At 42.0% G+C, this 25,229-nt stretch overlaps 1 protein-coding gene across 2 annotated transcripts in view; it reads right to left on the reverse strand.

The window, feature by feature from the left end:
- Positions 1-25,229, reverse strand: part of STAT6 (signal transducer and activator of transcription 6) — a 2,965,055-nt gene that overhangs the window by 1,253,195 nt on the left and 1,686,631 nt on the right. The gene's annotated exons all lie outside the window — the stretch shown is intronic.

The following is a 25,229-nucleotide window of genomic DNA, read 5'->3' on the forward strand; positions in this document are numbered from 1 at the left end:
ATACACAGTGGATATAAAAAGTGTACACATCCCTGTCAAAATGTCAGGTTTTTGTGACATAAAAAAATGAGACCACAATAAATCATTTCAAAACTTTTCCCACCTTTAATGTGACCTATAACCTGTAACCTGTACAATTCATTTCAGTCTTCTTGGGTAGGACTCTATCAGCATGGCACATCTTGACTTGGCAAATCTATTAGGGTAAAAAAATATAAAAAATAAAAAACGTACAATAAGCTGGTTGAATAAGTATGCACACCCTTAAATTAATACTTTGTTGAAGCACGTTTTGATTTAATTACAGCATTCAGTCTTCCTGGTTACACACCTGCCATCAATTAAAGAGACTCGGATTAACCCCAAATAAAGTTCAGTTGTCCTAGTAGGATTTTCCTGACATTTACTCAGTTGCCTGCAACAGCAAAAGCCATGGTGCACAGAGAGCTTACAAAGCATCAAAGGGATCTCACTGTTCAAAGGTATCAGTCAGGAGAAGGGTACAAAAACATTTCCACAGTATTGGATATACCATGGAACACAGTGATGACAGTGATCAAAAAGTGGGGAAAAATATGGGACACCAGTGATGTTGCAAAGAATTGGAAGTCCCTCCAAAACTGATGAAAAGACAAGACAAAAACTGGTCAGGGAGGCTGCCAAGAGACGTACAGCAACACTGAAGTCGCTGCAGGAATTTCTGGCAAGTATTGGTTGTGTACTACATGTGACAATAATCTCCCGTATTCTCCATATGTCTGGACTATAGGGTAGGGTTGCAAGATGGAAGCCGAAACAGTAAAATATCCAGGCCCGGCTAAAATTTGCAAAACATCAAGTCTCCCAAAATCATGTGGGAAAATGTGTTATAGTATGATGACCAAGGTTGAACTTTTTGGCCACAATTCTAAAAGGTACATTTTGCACAAAAGCAACACTTTGCATCACCAAAAGAACACCATCCCCATGGTGAAGTATGGTGGTGGCAGTATCCTGCTTTGGGGTTGCTTTTCTTCAGCTGGAACTGAAGCTTTAGTCATGGTGGAGGGAATTATGAACAGTTCCAAACACCAGTCACTTTTGGCCAAAACCTTCAGGCTTCTGCTAGAAAGAAGAAGATGAAGAGGAATTTCAACTTTCAACATGATAATGACCCCAACATACATCCAAATCAACAAAAGAATGGCTTCACCAAAAGAAAATTTAAGTTTTGGAAGGCCCAGCCAGAGCCCAGACCTAAATCCAATAGAAAATCTGTGGGGTGACCTGAAGAGGGCTGTGCACCAGAGATGCCCATGTAATATAACAGATTTGGAGCGCTTTTGCAAGATAGGGTGGGCAAATATTGCCAAGTCAAGATGTGCCATGCTGATAGACTTCTACCCAAGAAGACTGAATGCTGTAATTAAATAAAAATGTGCTTCAACAAAGTATTAGTTTAAGGGTGTGCACACAACAAAGTATTAGTTTAAGGGTGTGAACACTTATGCAACCAGCATATTGTACGCTTTTTATTTTTATATTTTTTTCCCTTAACAGATTTGTTTTTTCTTTTCAATTGAATTGTACAAGTTATAGGTCAATTAAAGGTAGGAAAAGTTTTGAAATTATTTATTGTGATGTCATTTTTTTATATCACAAAAACCTGGCATTTTAACGGGGGTGTGTACACTTTTTATATCTACTGTATATGTATATATCTATATTTATTTATGTATATATATATATATATATATATATATATATATATATATATATATATATAAATATATATATATACACACACACACACACACACACATCTATATGTGGGTCTACTTCAGTTTATCAAAGTTTCAAAACTTCAAAACCCATATGGCTGAGACCATATGACTGAAGTTTTGAAACTACAAACACTTTGAATTGAGGTCATCATACAGTGCGGAAATTGAGAGTTACCATTTTCCTTACTGTAGTGTGACCTCGGAGTTGATATATTTAATAAGGAGGGGGTGTGGTGGTGCAGGCACGCTTGCCCCTTGCAAAAACGTAAAGATAACATTTTTTGTTTTTTTATTTTACTTTTGAAATTTCAAAACTTCATTCATATGGTCTCGCCCATAGGGGTTTTAAAGTTTTGAAACTATGATAAACCGAAGTAGACCCATATATATATATATATATATATATATATATACACACACACACACATATATATATATATATATATATATATATATATATATATGGTATCTAAGAGCTGTACATTTGGCAAGTATATCTGTGGGAACAAAATTGTGCTGCAGGATAAAAACCAGGCTTACTTACATTGTTTGGGTGAGAAGTGCAATGTTTTTAAAGTATAGTATCTATCAGATTTTTACCGTGAACATTCACTGGTCCAAAAAACAAAACTCAAGCTAAATCAAGTTATAGAGCTGAAAGCTACTTCTCCCACTTCAGAACCAGTAGCTTTTGCAGATTTCTTGTAACCACCTCAACCTAGGCAACCCAAAACTTTAAAACCTGACAAACGCGAGCCTTGCTCTCCAGTTCTGGAACCAAAGAAAAGTATGGATAACACTGTACCTAATGTTTCACAGAAAGGAAAAAGCAAGTCTCTTCTGAGGCTTGCCAAGTCTCAAAAGTGAACTTTGGCAGACATGAAGGATAACACAAATTGTAAGCCCTAGAACAAACTCCTCTAGGCCTTCCCTTTGCCAGTCCATGACGTCAGTTATGACAGGTTTGCTTATGCCATTCTTTGGACTGTTGTTCCCATTATTCATCTGCTTCTGTGGTAGATAGAGTCCTTTTCTCAATGTTTTCTTCTTTGAAAAAGTTGTCCTAATATTCTTCACTGGCTCCCATGAACACAAATACTCCCCTGCTGAGTCTCTTACTCCAGACTTCAGTAATGAGGAGAAAGTACAGCTGAGTAAGTAATCTTATCATAACAGTAGTTGTTCAAATGATCACTGCTGCAGTAATCTGAGCTATATGGGTTATATCCTGCTATTATTTTGTGGTTTTAGGTGATGCAAAGTCATGCGATTTTTTTTTATTCATTTTTAATTGGCTGGCTGATCTATTTAAATTAAGGAAATGTGTTTGCATAAGTTTTTGATCCACTGAGAAAAAATGTATGTAACTTGAAAGGTTTGTTATTAAATTTGTTATTCCTTGAATACTTAGATGGTCAGAATTCATTTTTTTTGTTGTTGCGTCAGACTGCTTTGGAGCAGGAGGGGAGAAGGGAAGACTTCGGTTCAGGGATATCTGATGTCTTTAACAAATGATTTCCCTTTTTACAAATCCCAGAACTGGAATTTGAAAAGACAATGATTGTTGGTGCTGGTACCAGAGAGATTTCAGATACCATTGTATCTTTCTCATGGGGCATGAGACCCAGAATCCTGAGGTAATCCCTCACAGTGACAGAGGTCTGAATAGAAAACCTCTGGAATAGATTTAAATAAAAATCTATTTTTCCCATGGAAGAAAAGCTCTTTGTACTGAGGTGTCTAGCAGGCACCCATGGGTTCAAAAAAGATTTTTGAATTTTCTCTTGGAATCCCAGCATGTGTAGAATATCTCTTATTCAAGTAGGAGATTCCTAAAAAAATGAAAAAGACACTGCAAAGATAAGCAAGTCATCTAAATATGGAAAAATTTGGCTATCCTATAGTCTGCAGTGGGGTATAACAAGAGAGGGACACTTTGTTAACCCTCTTGGAGCAGTGGATAGCCCAAAGGGCAAGGCAGAAAACTGATAATGTGATCCAGGGCACACAACACCTTAAGAAAAGCCTGAAATCTGGATGATCAGCAATGTGATGATATGCATCTTTTAAATCTGAGGTTACTAAAAAACTCAAATGAGGAAGATGGGGGTAAATGCAAGTGAACTGAAAGCATTTTGAACATGAGCACTATTACCAACTAATTCAGGAAAGAAAGATCCATAACTGGTCTCCAGGAATTTTCTTTCTTTTTTCTTTTTCTTCGGCACTAAAAATATTCTTGAATAAAATCCCTTTCCAACTGTGAAGGAGGGACTGCTTCTATTACCAACCGAGACAGCATGTGGTATAAGACAAAAGAGAAGGAAAGGGTTTGGTCTGGTAGATGAGGAGGAATCCCCTGAAAAGGAGGAATTTCTTCTCACTGCCATTTTATCCTAGCTAGATCAGTTTCAAAACCCATTGGTCTGAAGAAATCTGTTGCCAAAGACAGAAATGATGATTCAGACTTTCTGTAAAAGGATAAGGGGACACCAGGGTGGGGGTCATGTTCCCTTGAATAGTCATCCTGCCTTATTTGACTGTCCCTTGAATAGTCATCCTGCTTTATTTGACTGTCCTTTGTTCTGGGGGTTCTTCTGGAAATCTCCATGCCATTCTTTTTAAAAGTCTGCTTACCAGCATTCTGCTGTGATTGTTTATTTTTTCTTGCCAAAATTGGATGAGGGAGCAGAAAATCCCTTTGAAAACTTAGAGGAGGAGGGCTGAAATATTTGAGAAATTCTTTGAATCAGCTTAACACTCATTTCACTTCTGATGACATCTGCAGCAGAGGGTCCCACAACTAAATCTTTATCCAAAGGATAATTCAAAAATTTAATTTTTAACATCTTGTGGGAGATTCTCAGAATGCAGCCAGGCAGACCTCCTCAAAACATCACCAGTGGCAACAGCCCTGGAAGCAGTATATACAGAGTCATAAACACAATTCAGGCAACTACTGACCTACAGAATAGCAGAAACTAAACTACGCAATGCCGATTTTTCCTTACAAGAGGTAACTGCAGCCAGAACATTCCTTATACACTATTAGTCAGCATGGACTGTAACATATGAGCCTAACAGTACAGAATTCAGATGAGTCAGGTGTGGGATTAACAATGGCTGATTTAGGCTTTGGTGCAGAGGCATGTGCCTCCCCCTTTTGCTACCTTAACTTAAATGCAGTAAAAGTATGCACCAAAATTAAAAAGAAAAAAAAAGTTCAACAAATCTTTAACTTGAAAACAAAGTTCTGCCGAAGGCAGTACATTGATGGAATGTTTTCAGACTGCTGGAGGGGGGGAGCGCAGCCCAGAATCTTCTTTGCAGTGTGCCACTGACTCATCATGTGAGTGCAGTACAGTGATTTCCCAGATCCCCAAAACTACCAGGAAGACTCTGCACCTGGAGTAAATGCGCTCCTTAGCCTGGATCTTCAGACTTCCTGTGAAATAAGTCCTTGGTGAGTACTGACTGTCGAGTTATAGAAGAGCAATAATTGAGCTGTTAGGAGTTTACCAAGGCTGCTTGTAAATCACAGGGATGAAACCAAATATGAAGGGGATAAATCATCCACTGTATTACACATAAAATGCCAGTTGTTTAGCAATCTTTAGCAAATGAAGTCAAACTATAAGAGGAAACTGATGATACTAAACACCTAGTGCTTTCAATTGTTGAAGATCGCTAAACAACTGTCATTATGTGCAATAAAGTGGATGATTTTATCCCTTGGTATTTGGTTTTCCCCCTCTTGTTTACCAGCAGCTTAGGGGTGTTTGGTTATTAACTACGAGATGGAAATGTCTTTTTGGAACTTTCAGTTTAAACATTCAGCTGCATGGTGGTGTGAAAATTGTAGACTGCTAATGAAATCATACTTTTTGCTTTGCTGTCTGCTTGTTTTATACAAACTGTACTGTTTATTGCACAAGTTTTCTCTTATGCAAATTAGTTTGGCTCCACAAAAGGGATGGTAAGTTGTCCTAGTGATATCCTGGTAACCCCAGATATTGGAATAAAATTAGATTATATCAAAAAAGAACTGCGCATACTGGATCCAAACAAAGCGCAGGGAGTGGACGGAATTAGTAACAATGACCTGAGAACACTTCAGCAAGAGCTTACACTACCATTATATCTATTATTCACTAGGTCATATAAATATGGGGAGATTCCTCAAGATTGGAGACATGCGCTTATTAAACCTGTCTTTAACAGAAAGGGGAGTAGGACAAACCCAGAATCATACAGACCCTTAATTCTACTTTCATGTTGGGGAAAATTAATGGAGAAGGTAATAATGGATACGTTACTGTCAGAAATGGATAGGCTGGGACTAGAAACCATACATCAGCATGCATACGTTGAAAATAGATCTATTACCACCTGTTACATGATGTTCTATAACAATATAATAACAGCTATGAATGAAAAATTATGCTGTGATGTAATTTGTATAGACTTAACTTCAGCATTTGACAGGGTCATACACAAAACACTGATAAATAAATTAGTACAACTAGGTATTGATGTAGTCTTGATAAGATGGATAGCTGCATGACTTCCAAATAGGACATGGCAAGAATCATACAGCAGCTGGACAGGTGAAATCCTTGGTTACAGTCGGGGCATCCCACAGGGCTCGGTCCTAGGCCCTTACTTGTTTAGATTGTATCCTTCAGACCTAACTTTTTCATCTGAGGTGTTCTAGAGTCTATACGCAGATGACCTGAAATTAGGTAAACTGATTACAAGTGTTACAAATAAGGCATGTCTGCAATATAACTTGACTAAACTGACCATTTGGACACAGGAGAATAATATGCTGATAAATACATCAAAAACTAAGCATATGAAATTTGGGAGACATAAACTGAAAGGTGAATATTTAATACAGCACACAGTGATTGAAACTGTAGACTCATTTAAGGACCTGGGTATATGGGTAGATCCAGCTATGAGTTTTTTTCTAATCATATCAACCAATTGGTTAATGATAGATGTTAAGTTGTCAATCTCGCCTTCATTCTTGCTGGATGGGGTTCGGAGCCGATCCTCGGCTCCGACTCGGCACTTGCTTTAGCTTAGGAACTCCTTTTACCAGCTCGAGGCAACCCTATATCCCATGATGCAAGGCGGAACTACCTCAGATCTCATTTGCCGCTTAGCGAAAGAGGTCTCCTTTACCAGCAGAGGTAAGTGAATTTCTTGTAAAAGAAAGAGAAGCTTAGTTAGTATTTTTATTCCCCTTTTTTAGTCATAGTGTAGTCTATAGTGATTACAGCCCACCCTATTGACTTGTTTTTCAAACTTTTATAACTTCTTTTAAACCTTAGTGTAAAAGTTTTAGTTAGGCCTTAAACCCCAGTTGTTAATCCCTTCCTGTGTGTTGTGTGTAGGGGATTAATTTGTGTGTTTGTTGGGGGTTGTCTGTGTTTCTTCCACCTAGGATATGTCTAGGGAAGGCAAGGTCTCAGGCTTCAAGAAGTGTGACTCGTGCTGTCAGAAAATGTCTCTGACAGACGGTCACACTTCTTGTGTTTATTGCCTGGGGCCTTTGCACCTGCAGGACTCCTGTGCTTTGTGTCACTCTTTTAGCCAGACAGTCCTGCAGGAAAGGAGGAACAAACTTATCCTCCGTGGCTTGCTTAAGCCAGAAGGTTCTCCCTCGAAGGCAGGGTCTGGGAAACCTTCTAAGCCACCGAAGGCTCAGGCTTCAGTATCTAAGCCTCCTCCGGTGGCTCCGGCTCCGTCGGAGCCGAGATTGGCTCCGGCTGGGACCGATGTATCTGCCTCGAAGGTAGTGGGTTCGGTGCCGGCTGGCTCCGATACCTTATCTACTATAGCCTTGTCGGCTCCGGCTGGAGCCGACACTTTATCCAGCATCGGAGCCGAGAAACCTTCGGCTCCATCTGGAGTTCAGGGGACTTCGGCTCCGATGGCTCCGTCCCGGAAGAGATCTCGGTCCCCTTCGTTACTGAGTATCCACTCAGCTCCGGGGTCTCCTCTTTTGTCGGAGCGGAGCCATCGGAGCCGATCTTCGAGATCTTCCAGGCTGTCTGACCACGACTTGGAGAGGGTGGTAAGCAGGCTGTTGAAGTCTCAGGCACTGGCCCAAATGCTCCATAGCCCGTCTCATCAGACTTCGGCTATAACCTCACCCCTTGAACTTCATCCTCCGACTCCACATTGCAGTTCGAGCCGGAGCTTCGGGACAGCGACTGTTTCGGTGCCGGAGCCGATACATCCTTCGGCTCCGTCATCTTCGGCTCCGATCTCCTCCTTGAGACCTTCCTTGGAGGGATCCGGTCGTCGGGTTTCCCTTGTCGGCTCCGAGGCGGCTAGTGGCATCGGACCCTTGTCCGACCCGCTCTCCCTCTCGGGCTTCGCTTTGGTAAGCTCGGCGCCGACATCGGCCTCGGAGCCTTCCCTCTCAGTGGAGCCGGGCATTCCTGTTTCCTCGGAGCGGGGATATTCCGGCCTCCCGGGGGGGGAGCCTTTGAGGTGATGAGGAGTGTCCTGGCCTCTGAGCCTGGTCAACGGTCCATCCCTCTAGCTCCTCCCTCATCAGTGCCTGCAGACGCCTCTTGCCAGCCTCTTGCTCTCAGGCCCAGGGATCCATCGCCCCAGGTTTCCCCATTGGGAATTTCCTCCTCTTCCGAGGTTTCTCCTGATCCTGCAGGGGAACCCCCTCGGAAGAGGACGTGTAAGAGGAAACCCACAGACTCCCCTGAGTCTACTACATCTGATACCGACTTAGATGAGTCGGAGGGTTCCCCACGATCCCCCTCTGAGGATGTCTCCTTTTCAGACATCCTTGAGCTCCTCAAACAGAGGGGAATTGGCCCTCCATTGACCCCTCCGAGGATGAGTCGGTATACCTGGAGGCTTTTGGATCCCGACCCTCCACCTCCTGGGTGTCTCCGCCTTTCGACCCACTGATGCAGGTAGTGGCTCGGAAGGCGTGGCTCCAGATTCTGTGGAACCTGTCCCCAGGAGACCATCCAAATTCATCACGGCCCCTTCGGACAAACAGTTCCTTTCCAAGGGTGTCTCTGTGGATGCTATGGTGGTGGCGGCGGCCACTAAGAAGGAACTGGCGGATCCTTCAGTACCTGTCCATCCTCCTAACAAGGATTCTAGGACCATGGACAGGTATGGAAAGCAGATGTTTTCTTCAGCGACCTTTGCTATGCGTTCGCTGAATTATCTTTGTCACTTCACCAGGCTTCAACGAGATGTTCTCAAGGAACTGGGAGAAGTAGTCCAGGATCCTTCTGCTGCTGGGGCTCAGGAAAAGATTGCCTTGCAGCTTGCAATCCTGAATTCCATATCTAACTCTTCCGTGCGGCTCATATCCTATGCGGCTGATGGAGCGAGCAGGGCCGCAGGCACAGGAGTTGCTCTTAGACGCCAAGCCTGGATGCGGCTTTGTAATTTTGCGGACCCCTTTAAGGCGTCCTTCACTAATACCCCCTTTGATGGTTCGGCTTTGTTCGGACCTCAGGTGAAGGATACCTTGACCAGGTGTGAGCAGGACGGTAAAACTCTTTCTGCCGTTGGAGTCCAGTTTTCCACTCCTTCTAGACCATACCCCAAGGGTCAGAAGGGGAAGATGTGGTTCCGTAAAGCCCAAGGAGCTACACGGACACACGTGGTCAGTTTACCCGCAGGGGCACAGGGGCTAACAATAATAGACGCCGCCCTAGAGGCAGGGGGGGGTCCTCAGAACCAGGGCAACAGGGAGTCTCTTCCTGAGAAGCCCTTTCAGCATCCCTGAGATGTTGCCCGACTGTCCACCCTTGGAGGCAGTCGGGGGAAGGATTTCGCTGTATCCAGTAGCCTGGCAATCCCTATCTCAAGAGATGTGGGTACAGTCGATCATACCCGAGGGTTACAAAATCCCCTTCGAAAGGTTTCCCGTACCTCTACAATCCCTTCCAGACATCTCACTCGGTCAAAGGGATTTGGCAGAACAGGAGGTTTCAAAGCTCCTAGAAAAAAGAGCCGTCCAGACTGTGCCGGCAGACCAGGTAGGATCCGGCGTCTACTCGAGATTCTTTTTGGTCCCCAAAAGGACGGGAGATTGGAGACCAATATTAGACCTGAGCAATCTAAACAGATTTGTCAAGAAGGCAAGATGGTTACGCTTCAGTCCATTCTGCCCTTTCTGGGCAAGGACAACTGGATGTGCTCTATAGACCTTCAGGATGCGTACTATCACATAAAGATTCACAGGCGCTCCAGAAGGTTTCTCCGCTTTCGGCTAGGGACCAGTCATTACCAATTCAGAGCACTGCCCTTTGGCCTCACTTCAGCCCCCAGAGTGTTTACCAAATGCATGGCAGTGGTCACAGCTCATCTGAGACGTCAAGGATTCCAGGTGTTTCCCTATTTGGACGACTGGCTCCTCTCCGCCACCACCAAGTGTCAGCTTCTTCAGTCCAGAGACTACACTCTACAGCTTTGCAGGAGTTTGGGAATTTCAGTAAATTTCGAGAAATCTTCTCTGCTGCCTTGCCAATCTATCAGCTTTATAGGCAGAATTAAACACCGTCAAAATGTTAGCCAGACTAACAGATCAAAGAATTCTGGACATCCAAAATTTCGTTCGGCTTCTATTGCAAAGCAACAAGATCAAAGCCAGATTTATACTGAAGGTTCTAGGTCTCATGGCTGCGGCCATTGTTCTTCTACCACTGGCTCGCTTCCACATGCGTCTTCTGCAGTGGATGCTATTCACGCAGTGGTCGTACCACAGTCTCACGATGAGGCACGAAGTCTTGGTAACACAGTCGTGCGAGCTCATCTGAACTGGTGGATATCTTCCCTCTTCTTCATCAGGGCCGACCCTTTATTCCCCTCCTCCAGTTGCCACAGTCACTACGGATGCCTCTCTGATCGGGTGGGGGCATTATCAGGGCAGGATGGTCCACGGACGTGGCAACCCATAGAATACCATCTGCACATAAATGTCCTGGAGATGAGAGCAGTGCTTTTAACGTTGCAAGCCCTCAACGACTTTCTTCCCACGGGACTATTGCAGTACAGACGGACAACATGTCCGTAGTCTGGTACATCAACAAACAGGGCGGGACCAGGTCCTATCCGTTATGTCGAGAAGCTCTCAGACTTTGGCAATGGGCGATCTCTTCTCAGCGGTTTCTGATAGCAACGCACATCCCGGCAGGTCCAACCTATTAGCGGACAGGCTGAGCAGATCCATTCTGATGCCTCACGAGTGGTCTCTCAATCAATCTGTAGTGGATCAGATTTTTCTGAAGTGGGGCACTCCTTGTTGCGATCTTTTTGCTACTCCTCTAAACAACAAGTGCCCCGATTTCTTCACTCTCTTTCCCCTTCCAGGCCAACCCCTGAGAGACTCTCTAACCCAGGATTGGCCCCGGGGACTTCTGTACGCTTTTCCTCCTTTTCCCTTGATTCCACAAGTCATTCAGAAAGCCACCGTTTTGAAAGCCAAGTTGATCCTCATTGCCCCATATTGGCCTCGACAAATTTGGTTTCCGTCTCTGCATCGTCACCTTCAGGTGCAGCCCTGGCATCTGGACCCAGTTCCGGATCTCTTGATCCACCAATCGGGTCAGCAGCACCGGGCCATTCATTCTCTCAACCTCACTGCTTGGTTGCTCCACTTCCTACCCTAGCCAGGCTACCGATGATTTCGGACTCAGTCAGAGACATTTTAGTGTCTTCCTTGAAGTCGTCCACTAGGACTCTTTATGCTAGCAAGTGGCGACGTTTTTCTATTTGGTAATTCCAGAAATATTGACCCCTTTACTGCTCCTGTACATTCGGTTTTAGATTTCTTGGCGGAGGTTTTTCATTCAGGATCCTCGTCATCTACAGTCAAAGTACAACTGGCTGCTATTTCCAAGTATCATGTTGGCCTGCATGACAATAACATTATGTCTCATAGGTTATGCAAGGCCTTTCTGAGAGGAGTTTTCCTCCTAAAACCACCTATAAAGCATCCTCCTCCGCAATGGGATCTAAACTTAATGTTGGCATCCTTGATACTACCTCCCTTGAACCGTCTGCTTCATGTTCTTTGAAGTTATTGACCTGGAAAACTATATTTTTACTGGCTGTCACTTCTGCAAGAAGGGTTTCCGAGATTCAAGCTCTCTGCATTCGTTCCCCTTATTTGTTTTTCATAAGGACAGGGTATCATTAAGAACTAACCCTTCCTTTCTCCCCAAAGTCGTATCTCAAACCAACATTAACCAATCTATAGACCTACCAGTCTTTTTCCCAAACTATTCCGACAGAGCTGAACAGAAACTGCATTTTTTTGGATGTCCATCGTCAGCTCAGGTACTATTTGCATAGAACTAAACAATTCAGAAAATCGGACCAATTATTTGTCTCCTATGCAGAAAACAGGATAGGTCTTCCAGTATCTAAAGTGACCTTATCCAGATGGTTGACTTCCACTATTTCCTATGTGTACTCTCTCAGAGGCAAACAGCTATCTTCTAAGCCAAAAGCGCACTCAACCAGGAGTCTATCCACTTCTGCAGCTTTTCAGGATAGACTACCCATTGATACCATTTGTGCAGCAGCTACTTGGGCTACGCCCCATACCTTTGTCTCTCATTACAAGTTGGACTTGGCCTCCAGAGATAGGGCCAGTTTTGGTTCCACAGTTCTCAAGAGTCTGTTCCATTGAGCCACCCGGGATACAGGTGCTAGGGACGCGGTCCCATCCAGCAAGAATGAAGGCGAGATTGACAACTTAACATTTAGAAGTTATGTACCTACCATAACGTTCCATGTTACTTGTCTTCTCTCGCCTTCTTTCTTGCGAGCCTCCCTCCTTCCCCCTGGCCTGGACAGATCTTGAAGAGTTCCTATTAGGTTGTTTCCTCAGGAGCCTTCATATGAGGACTTCTATTAGGAACTTGTGTTCCTAATTATGTTAGGATAGTCTTTAGCAGGGTAGGTTAGCTACCAAACGAGATCTGAGGTAGTTCCGCCTTGCATCATGGGATATAGGGTTGCCTCGAGCTGGTAAAAGGAGTTCCTAAGCTAAAGCAAGTGCCGAGTCGGAGCCGAGGATCGGCTCCGAACCCCATCCAGCAAGAAAGAAGGCGAGAGAAGACAACTAACATGGAACGTTATGGTAGGTGCATAACTTCTAATTATAGTACTATAGGTTGTATAAAAAGATTTATAAAGTTTAGGAAATTAAAAATAATGAAGTCATTGTTTGTTAGTTACATTAGACCCAAACTTGAGTATGGAATAACAATATGGAAACCCTATAAGAAGACAAGCATGAGTAAACTGGAAAGAGTACAGCAGAAATATACCAAGGGGATTCATGGATGTGAAAATCAAAGTTATTATGAAAGACTAAGATATCTGAACTTGTACAGTGCCTCTTACAGATATCTAAGAGGAGATCTTATTCAAGTATATAGGGCATTTAGGGACAACTACCTCTGGGAATGTTTGGGGTTATCAAAAATTAATAGAGAATCATCAAACAACCTGTGTAAAAGATTCTATAGGAATAATAAGTGTACTAATTTGTTCTCTGACAGAGTAGCTGATGCATTGAACAGACTACCAAATTACATTAAAGTAAGCACTAGTTTAGATATTTTTAATAACAGCCTGGACACTTATTATGGGAACAAGTGTTTTGGTATATTGGCAAGCTAGAAGGGCATTTATGCCCATGCCTGAAATATTTGTATGTATGTATATTTTATATATTGCTGTTGTAAACTTAGAAAGTTGCCAAAGTAACAAGGTTTGTTTTAACATACATTTTCTAGAGGATTTGATGTCTGGAACTCAAACGTATGCCATTATTTAGTGACTTCAATCCTCAAATTATCCCAGTGATTTGCGAGAAAACCACAAATTTTATGAGGAATAGACCAAAAATATGAGTTGAAAATCTGGACATTTGAGAGGTATGGTATTCTCCATTTAATAGTGTTATCTTAGTGAATGAGTTGTTTCGAATCAAGACAGTTTCTTTTGATGTATACCATACCTCTCAACCTCTTCTACCAAGAAATCGGTACAAAGCCACAAGTAATGGGGGACACAAAGGCCCAAAAATAGGGACACTTTTTAAATATTGCTCTTACAGACTTGGAAAGCTGATAGAATTACAAGTTTTGCATTATCATGAATTTTCCGAAGGATATAGAGTCAGAAACTCTAACATCCACCATTATTTTCTCACTTTAGTCCTCAATGATTAGCCAGTGATTTGCCAGAAAACCACAGATTTTAGGAGAAACATACCAAAAATATGAGTCAAAAATCTGGACAATTGAGAGGTATGGTATACATATTCCTTTTGCAGTGTACACACTCCATTAGTAATATATTTTAAATGCATGATTTTTTCTTGTTTCTTCTGGTAAATACTCACTGTACCACATTATCATGTAAGTGGCAGAGTTCCAGATAAATAAATGTATGGTAAACTGGTAAGTCCAAGGGAAATGATTCAAAGTTTGAAACAGAAGCTTTACAGATTTTTAAAAATTCAGGAGTGTATTCTTTGAGGAGCAAACCAGAACAACATGTGCAAATAAAACCTGTGAAGATGAGCAATAGGGTTGTGCACAGTTTGTGTCCAGTTTGCTTGGCTATGCAATTGTAGCCAGAGGTCTTCAATTATTTGGACTGTTAGCATAATTATCAGTTTAAGTTATTATATTATGCACCCTTGACTTGTATGACTCTCCACTAGTACCAACTGCCTTTCCTACCCCCAACAGTTATAGCTATTTTGCTATTTATTTATTCATTCACCATTTATACACTTCTGGTAGGAAGAAAGTGCTGTCCATCAGTTATAATAGAATAAAATGCAAAGTTGCGCTGTCTGCTACATCTACATATATTTGAATGAAACAAAAACAAAATACAACTTGAATTGCGTTAACCCATTTTTAACCTCCACAGCATGCTGCAACAAGAAACTAAATGCAAACTTTCTTAATAGCTGGGGAAGGGGGCTACCAGCTATGTCTGACTTGGAGGGGAGAGAGAAATTATTCTAGGGCTGCCAGCTATGTCCAACTTGAAGAGCAGTGATAAGTCATTCATTCATACCTCTCAGCTGAACCAAATTTTGCAGAACGTTCTTGATTTTGTCTTATATTTTTCCCTACTCATGATAAAATGTTTGATTTTCAGGTAAAGTACAGAGGATTACAGGAGTCGGTAATGCCAGACTTTAGAGAATCATACATTCAGCAGAAAATGCTGTTCTTTTAACCTTTTAAGTAAATTACAGTGATATTAAAAAAAAAAAAAAACATGCCCTTAATTTTGGACCCCTTTCTTCCCCTATTATTTTTGCCTTTGATCAGAATTCTTGAGCAAATAAGTTCAGAGTTATTATTCACTGATTCAGCGTATCTTTAACTATGCTGTATTCTTCAGTAAGTCTAAAAATGTTAAAGTTGTAACAAGGGATGTGAAGTTGTTCTATCTTGACGTTCATTCTTACTGATGGGTTCGGTGTCGATCCCTCGGCTCCGAGTCTGCCTGCTGCAAAGCTCGAGGATTTCAAGTAGCTCGAGGCCAAGTCCCCATCCCATGATGCACCTAGAGTTACCTCAGATCTAGTTTGCTGCTGCAACTGATCGGAGGTTCTTGCTAGCTCGGGCCAGTAAAAACTTTACTATTATTCTATTTCTAAAAATGATTGAGATTTTATTCTTAAAATAGTTAGATTTTTAAGTTAGATAAGCTCTTATAGCTTTATCTGCAGTTTTCCCTTCCCTTGTGTGCCTTTTCATAGCTATATTTGGCCTTGTTTTTTTTTTTCCATAGGCCTATTTAAATTTTTTGACTAGAAGTTGTTTATTCAGTGACCTTTCTGTCACCCTCTTTCTTAGTCATAGTATTGTGTGATTACTTACTGACCTCTTGTAAAAACAGTATTACTGTTAGAGTTAACTTGCTAGAGTGTAGTTTAGTGATTTTTCACTTATTAATATTATCTGCTTAGATAATTTGTGTGTGTGTGCTTGTTAGCCTTAGTTTGAGGGCTTGTGTGCTTACATTTAGCCTGTTTTTTATTAGAAGGCTTATTAATAATTCATTGTAGTTAGCCTTAGTTTAAAGGGCTTGTGTGTGTGTTTATAGTTATCCTGTTTTTTATTAGAAGGATAATTTATATTTGTTGTTGTTGGGTGTGTCCATTTCTGTCATGGCTGATGACAAGGAAAAACACCCTAAGTCAGGGTTTAAAAAATGCCCTAAATGTGGGCAGAAGATGTCTGTTACTGACTGCCATGTCAATTGTGTCTACTGCTTAGCTGCCTTGCACTTAAAAGAAATATATTCATATGCCATTCCTTTTCCTCTCGGGTTCTCCAAGAGAGAAGGAGGAAACTCATTGATAGGGGTTTGTTGAAATCTTCTTTCCAGGAGGCTTTGAGTGACTAGGATGGATCTAGTAAGTCCTCCAAGACTTCTGAAGATTCAAAAAAATCTGTGACATCGGCTCCACAGGTCTCGGAGCCGACTGTCTTTTCTTTTTGGAGCCGGTCCCCGGTTTTGGAACCGGTATCCGAAACTCCAGAATTTCCGCTATTTCGGTTGGTACCATTGATCCATTCATCTCAGTCTTCTGTTAGCCTTTCAGATTTGGATGTGGATCGGGTGGTGCAGAAGCTTTTACAGGCAACGGCCGATCAAGGACTCTAGGAGCCGACACTCTCTGGTTGGATCCGGGGAGGATAGTCAAACCGACTTGTCGGTTCCGACTCTGCCTCTCGGGGCTTCGGCTCAGATGAGCTCGGCTCCTACCTCGGGCTCTGAGTCCACTATCCTGGTGCCAGGGGTATTGACAGTTTCCTTGATCAGTGGGTCCCTTCGCATTGGAGCAGGGGTGCCTTCAAAGCCATGAGGAGAGTTATGTCTCTCAAGACATCCTCAACCTTGGGTCCGGCTTCTTCATCCCCTAAACAGCTTGTGTCTTAGCAAAGCGCAGAGACTCAGAGCATCAGGAAGCCCCATTGGGTGGCCCATGCTCTTCCGAGACCTCACCAGAAGCTCCCACTGATGAGGTTCCCAGGAAATGTGTGTGTAAGAGGAAATATTTAGACTCTCCTCAGGAGTTCCTAACACCTGATACTGACTTGGATGAATCAGAAGGGTCCTCACGCTCCCACTCTGAGGATATCTCATTTGCAGAGATACTTGAAATACTTAGGCAGAGGGGTGACTGGCAGTCCACCAACCCTACTGAGGATGAGTTTGGTTCTCATGAAGTCTTTCGGGTCTCAGCTCCCCACCTCTTGGGTGTCTCTGCCCTTCAATGAGCTTATGCAGCTGGTCTCATAAAGGGCGTAAGAGTCTCCGGACATCATGGAGCCTGTCTTTAGGAGGCCTAATAAGTTCATTTCTGCCCCCCCAAGATAAATCCTTCTTGACCAAAGGTGTGCCAGTTGATGCCACAGTAGTGTCGGTAGCCACCAAAAAGGACATGTCTGAAACTTCCTCGTTTATCCATCCTCCTAACAGAGACTCCAGGATCAAGGATAGATAAGGGAAGCGCATGTTTAGTTCAGTGACTTTTGCAGTTTGTTCGCTTAACTATTTAACCCATTTTATGAGACTACAAAGAGATCTCCTTAAAGAGCTGGAAGATATTTTTCAGGGTACAGTAGCTGCAGGAGCTACAGACAAAGTTGCCTCCCAGCTTGCTACCCCCTCAACTCCATTGTTAACTTGCCCATGCACCTAATTTCATATGCAGCTGAGGGAACGAGTGGGGCAGCGGGTACAGGAGTTGCTCTTAGGAGACACTGCTGGATGTGCTTGTGTTCCTTAGCGAAGCCCTTCAAGTCATCCTTTGTGAATACCCCTTTTGATGGCTCATCCCTTTTCGGGCCAAAGTTAAGGAAACTTTGACCAGGTGTGAGAAGGTTGGAAAGACTCTGTCTGCCATCGGAGTCTATTTTTCAACCCCTACCAGACCCTATCACAAGGGTCAAAGGGGAGGAAAAATGTGGTTCCGAAAAGCCCAAGGAGCTTTTCAGGACAAATGTGGTGAACCCCCCTCCAGGGGCAGAGGAGGGGGCAATAATGGAAGACGCCGCCCTCACGGCAGAGGGGGTCTGCAAAACCATGACAACAGAGATCACTTCTTTGGGAAGCCCTACCAGTGCTCTTGAAAGGATTCCCAACTGTCCTGCTCTGGAGGCAGTTGGGGGTCACTTATCTTTGTACCCAGACGCCTGGCACAAAATAACAAACGACAACTGGGTACAAAGTATAATTTCCAGAGGATACTTCTTCCCATTCGCCACACCCCCTTCACCGACAATAAAAATCCCGGACGTTCCACCCAGTTACAGGAACAAGCAACAGTAGAGATCCAGATGTTGCTAAGAAAAAGAGTCATCCAACCCGTCCCAGCAGACCAGACAGGATCCGAAACTTACGCAAGATTCTTTTTAGTTCCAAAAAAGACAGGGGACTCGAGACCTATATTGGACCTCATCAGACTAAACAAATCTGTAAAGAAAGAAGTTTAGGATGGTCACGCTTCAGTCGATGCTTCCCTTCTTAGGGAAAGACAATTGGATGTGCTCGACAGATCTCCAGGTTGCGTACTACCACATAAAAATGGCCAGGCCATCCAGGGATCATCTGCACTTCTGGCTGGGAGCCAATCATTACTAGTTTCGAGCCCTGACCTTTGGTCTCACTACAGCCCCCAGAGTGCTCACCAAATGCATGGCAGTGGTCACGGCTCACTTGAGATGTTTAGGATTCCAGGTATTGCCGTACCTAGACAATTGGCTCCTCACCACCACCACCAGGAATCAACTCATTCAGGCCAGGGAATCCACTCTGTCACTCTGCAACCAGCTGGGCATTACAATAAACTCAGAAAAATCTGCCTTGTCACCATCCCAGCATATTGTCTTTATCAGAGCAGAACTGGACAAAACCACCACCATGCTAAGACTTCCAGTAGAACAAGTCTTCCTTCTCCGTCAGCAGGTCCGCATTCTAATATCCAAAACTAAGGCTCCAGCATCAGAAGTTCTGAAATTCTTAGGTTTGATGGCAGCAGCAGCAATTCTGGCCATACCACTGGGTCATATGCACATGTGGATACTGCAATGGCTGTTGTTCACTCAGTGGTCTTACCAAGAGCTCCCCATGTCTCACATGACAATGATCACAAACTCCTGCAAAAAGTATCTTCAGTGGTGGTTGACCTCACTTCATGTTACGATAGGACATCCATTTGTTTTACCCCACCAGCGTCCACAGTGACCACGGACAATTTCCTGATAGGGTGGGGGGGGGGCATTTTCAGGGAAGGACAGCCCAAGGCACATGGACCGATCAAGAGACACATCTGCATATCAATGTCCTAGAGATGAGAGCAGTACTTTTGGCCTTGCAGTACTTCTAGGACTCTCTTCCTGTTGGTACGATTGTGATTCAGATGAACAACATGTCAGTGGTCTGGTACTTGAACAAACAAGGAGGAACCAGGTCATACCCCCTTTGTCGCGAGGCCCTAAGAGTATAGCAGTGGGCTATACCCACCCAGCACTTTCTGTTAGCAGTGCACATCCCAGGGAAATCCAACGTGATAGCAGACAAGCTGAGCAGAGCAATTTTGTTGCCCCACAAGTGGTCCCTCAAGACAGAAATATCGGATAGGATATTCCGCAGGTGAGGCCAGCCTTGCTGTGACCTTTTTGCCAGTCACATCAACACGAAATGCAGAAGTTACTTTGCCCTGATTCCCCCTCTGGGAGAAGCCCCAAGGGACGCACTCATTTGTAATTGGCCCCCGGGTCTCCTCTATGCATTCCCACCAATCCCATTGATACCCAAGGTATTACAGAAAGCGAAAGCCCTGGGAAGGACCATCATTCTAATAGCTCCTCATTGGCCTCATCAGATTTGGTTCCCTTTCTTTTGACTTCATCTTTTGGAGGACCCCTGGTTTCTGGACTCAGTTCCGAACCTTCTGACTCACTCGTCGGGGGAACTTCATCCCTCTCTGCAGTCACTGAAGCTGACAGCTTGGCTGCTCCAATTCCCATCACAGCCAGGTTCCACAATCTTTCTAATGAGACAAAGCAAATTCTCTTATCCTCTCATAAATCCTCTACAAGGAAGCTATACCTGAGCAAATGGAAATATTTTCTATATGGGCCTCTAAAAACAATATTAATCCTTACCAAGCCCCTAAGGCCTCTATACTGGAATTTTTGACCATGATCTTCAATAATGGAACTGCAGCATCAACAGTCCGTGTTCAACTTGCTGCCATCTCTAACTTTCATCTTGGATTCAAAGGGTTGAATATTATGTCACACAAATTATCCAAAGCCTTTCTCAAAGGGACCTTTCATATTAGACCACCTGTGAAACTTCCCTATTCCCAATGGAATCTAAATTTTATGATTTCCTGCATAATTCTTCCTCCATTTGAACCAGCTTCCTCATGTGACCTCAAATTTTTATCATGGAAAACTATCTTTTTAGTGGCTATTACTTCTGCCCGCAGAGTGTCAGAGCTTCAAGCCTTGTCCATTAAGCCTCCTTATTTGGTTTTCCATACTGACAGTCTCTCACTTCGAACAAACCCCTCTTTTTTGCCCAAAGTTTGCACTGAAACTAATCTCAACCAAATTATTGACTTGTCAGTTTTCTTCCCCAATCAGTCCAACAATCTAGAGCACAAGCTGCACAAACTTGATGTTAACAGACAGCTCAGATTTTATTTGGCTAGAACAAAAGATTTCAGGAAATCAGATGAGCTTTTTTTTTCCTTTTCAGACTCCAGGAAAGGTATGCCAGTGGCTAAAACAACTTTGTCTAAATGGTTATCTGATTGTATCACTGTTGCTTATTCAGCTGCCAATATGCCCTTACAGCATAAAATTAAAGCTCACTCAACCAGAGCAGTTTCTACATCATCTGCTTTTTCTGCCACACTTCCCATTGATAACATTTGTACAGCAGCCACTTGGTCGAAACCTCATACCTTTATCACTCATTACAAAGTTGACAGGGCCTCCTTTGGATCCACGGTTGAGGTAGATGGTGCTTGGGACGCTACCCATCAGTAAGAATGAACAGCGAGATAGAACAACTTCACATAAAGAAGTTATGTACTTACCATAACGTTCCACGTGAGTTGTTCATCTTGCCTTCATTCTTACGTCCCTCCCTCCTACCCCCTCCTGGGCTTTCATAAGACCGAGATGCTAGATCCTTCCTGGTCACTCAACCCTTCTATACCTTCTCTCTTATGGAGTTATAGAATGACATATGGTATTATTATATGCAGCAAACAAGATCTGAGGGAACTCTAGGTGCATCATGGGATATGGACTTGGCCCCGAGCCACAAGCTTTGTAGTAGGCCAACTCGGAGCCGAGGGATCGGCTCCGAACCCACAGTAAGAATGAAGGCGAGATGAACAACTCAGATGGAATGTTATGGTAGGTACATAACTTCTTTTTTTGTTACCTGCAGCAAAATGACTGCACTTAAGGGATGGTGACTACACTACTGCATTTTTTTTTTTAACTTAAGAGCATTTTAGTTTGCTTGGGTGATCCACTGCAGTCAAGACCCTCATATATTTAGCAATCCCTGGCACAGATAGTGTAGGGGTGAACTGTAATTTTAGGAACAGCTCTCAGTGTCTAATGAACTTTACTGTCACCATGACTTCCGACAAACATACTGTTACTATGTTTCCTGAATATTCATTTCAAAATGGTTACTACTTTAAATACTTTGTGGAGAAAATATGTTTTCCTTTAGATATGATTTTTTTTACTATGGTGTTATTCCATTGTGAATCTTCAGATTTTTTTAACAGCTGTCAGGGTTTTATTTTCCCAGAAGTTCAAACTAGGTGTCATTAGCAACTAATTGCAAAATAAATAAGGCACGTTTTCATAAAAATCACAGGAATGAGAAATCAGATGTGTATGCTTACAAAAATGTTTCTAAGTGATCCTCAGTTCTGGATTATTTTTAGTATTTTCCACTGCTATTTCCAATCATGTGCTTTGTTAATCTGATGTGCAACATTTCAGAAACTTCAACAGCTTTTTTTAACACCTTTACTGAATTATTACTTGTGACACAGATACATTTAGACTTATATAAAAGTAATCAAACTGCACTAACAAGTTCAGATTTGCAAACATTATACGTCACATTCATTGCTATATAGCATATACCCTAAACAACATTACATAAATTATTCAGTTCCTGCCCTTTTTTTTAGACAAAAAACATCTTTATTAAACCATTACTTAATGACATAGTCAATCATACAGTTATATAAATGAAAAACCACACCAACACAATCCTAGTTGCAAGCATTTTACATCACAAACCATACTCCCAGTTGCAAATCTACCCAATCATTCTCAGTCAGACATTACATATCTCATTTAAGTCCTGCCTTTTTTTAAACCTCATTCTTCCCTGTATGTATTGTTCCCACAATTCACATTTTTTTCTATGAAATTTGTTCCTGTCCTTTTCTAAAGATGTCAATTCCAGCTGTTTTATCTGTTACTATATTCACTACTTCTAGTACAGTTGATTTAGATTTTGATTTCCATTTTGTAGTAATTGCATTTTTGGCAGTCACCATAATTAGACTCAGCAAAGCTTTACCAAGCTTAGGCAGTTTCGATTCTGTATCGCAGCTCAGAAAAATCATCTCTCTCATCACACCAATCTGCCCATCCAGTATCTCAAAGTGCATCCTGCAGGGAATCATTAAAGTCTACCAACTCACTGTATTTTCAGAAAACATGTTCCCCAATATCTCTTTCTTCCTTGTCACACCTCTAACATTTGCTGCCTACCTCAGGAAAAATTCTCTGGAGTCTACGTGAGGTATATAAATATCCATGTAAACATTTCCAAGCAAAAATCCCAAATCTTTTAGATTTTGTTGCATGTTTGGGAGACGTACATAAATTCTCCCATTGTTTCCTTGTGAATTGCTTATCCATTCTCTCTTCCCAATCCTTTCTAACCTCCTCTGATTGACTGGGGTCTACATTATATCATCGAACGCTTAAAAAAGGGAACGATGAATAACTGACCTCATGTAAGCGAAAGCTTACAATCTCGAAAGCTCAGAACATCAATTTTTTTCTAAGGGGAAAAAAAAAATCACTGTTCCAAAAAAAATTGAAAGAATACATAAAGTGGGGGGCTTCACCTCCCACACCCTCCCTACTTAAATATACCAACTCCAAGATCGCACTACAGTTCCAAAAATGGCAAAGTAACGGAAGCGGCCAAGTAAATTCTTTCCCTGGGAAAGAATTTGCTTAAAAGCCTCTTCGCTATTTTGCCTTTTCATTGTTTTAAGTTCGACCAAGACACATTCAGTAGAATGTGTCTTCGGTCATCTAATAGGATCCCATTGACTGTTATAGTTATCATGCAATATTTTATATGTTCTACTAATTATTCTTTTTTTAATGGCGGCTTCTGCACTAGATTCTACTAAAAACTCTACCAATGCTGGCCTTTCATTTAGCAGTCCCCTATTTTTTTCTCTTTGCCTATACTCTGATATTAATCCTTGATACTGAAGACAATCTCTAAACTGCAGTCCAAATAAATTCTTGGCAACTTCCCATCTATCACCTTTCCCTCTCTAGTTATTCACTCCCAATACCTTGGTTCCTTTGCCAGTTTTCTCCAATAAATTCCAGCCCTCTCTTCCCTATTATCTATATCCCTAGTTGCAGTCATCCATATCGGTAGAATCTCCTTTCTCCATTTGTGTGTTGGCTTAGTTCTTAGAATACTTCCTGCTACTTTATGAATATAATATTTTGTATGATTATTTCTTATGCTCCTTAAAGGTTTGCATAAAAAAATCGCAGTCCCTCCTTATTCATTGAGCTTCCCCCTTTCCATCATCATTCCTTTCCACTTTGAATTATAGTTTTCTGCTTGTGCTGTGTATAGGAGACTTAACTGTGTAGCTCTGAAATACCCCTTCAAATTGTGTAATCCCAATCTGCCTTGTTCTACTAGAAAAATCAGCTCATGTCACTTGACTTTTGCCTTCTTCCCCTCCCACATAAAGTCCTTCAGCTTTTTCTTAATTGCTATCCACAACTTCTCCTCTTTTTGATAAAAATATGCCTGACCTGTGTATAAGATTAAAGGGACTAAAAACATCTTAACTGCTTTTACCTTACTATCCATATCCATATAAGAGAGTTTCCATTTTCTCAGCGTTTGTATCATCTTTTGTTTAGTCTCTTCCTTAGCTTCCACACCGGAATCATTTTTTATCCATATTCCAAAATACTTAATTTGATCATGTCCCCATAAATATGGATATTGCTGAACCAATTTGAGTATGGGTACATAATTTACTGCTATTGCCTTTGTTTTAGCTTCATTAATTTTGTATCCCGAAAAGATTTGATACCCTCTCAAAATGTTGCACAACACTATTATGTCCCTTTCTGGTTTTGTCAGGTATAAAATATCATCATCTGCAAACAGAACCAGCTTTTGACTACCGTGCAAATTATATCCTTGAATTTCTGAGTCCCTTATTTTCATTGTCAGTGGTTCTAAATATAATGCAAACAAGAAAGGGGAAAGGACAACCCTGCCTTGTTCCTCTGCTCAAGCAGAAATGATCAGAGAGGACCCCGCCCACTTTAATTTTTTTACTTCCGACACCTCATATATACGCCTAATCAATCTTGTAATTTTATCATGAAATGCAAATGCTTCCATTGCCCCGCTCATAGAGTCCCACCTTACTCCGTCAAATGCTTTCTTTGCATCAAGACCACCAGCAAAAGTGGTATTTTCTTACATTCTGCTTCCATCTGGATCATGTGTTCTGTTAATGTTATCAAATGTTTCCCTCCCCTCCACAAAAGCATACTGATTCATATCTTTCAGTTTGGGCAAAATTTGTGCCATTCTTTTAGCTGTTATAGACATAAATATTTTATAATCATGGTTTAGTATTGAAATGGGCCTGAGTGAAGCTGGATTCAATCGATCTTTACCCTCTTTGTGCATTAAAACTACCACTGCTTTCTTCCAGGATGTTGGTACTTCTCCTCCTCTTAAAATACTGTTAAAATCTTCAAGATCTTCAGTTTTTACCTATTAGCTTCTAAACTTCCACAATAATACCCTCATCTTTTCCTCTCCTGTTAGTAATTGAACCTCATCTACCTCTAACCTTGGCATATTTATTTCTTCTGTAAACATTTCCCATTTGTATCTTTTCTTGATTTCCATATTTCTCCACTTTATACAGACTTTCATAACATTTCTGAAATATTTCTAATACCTCTAAAGGATCTCTTGTTACCTTCCTAATTATATTTGCCTTAAGCTTGGTGACAACCCTTTCTACTTCTGCTGCCTGAGTCACTGTGTTAAAAGTTTTTG

This window comes from Protopterus annectens, chromosome 9.part0 (assembly GCF_019279795.1).
Source record: "Protopterus annectens isolate FY-2018-M chromosome 9.part0, PAN1.0, whole genome shotgun sequence".
Lineage (NCBI taxonomy): Eukaryota > Metazoa > Chordata > Ceratodontiformes > Protopteridae > Protopterus > Protopterus annectens.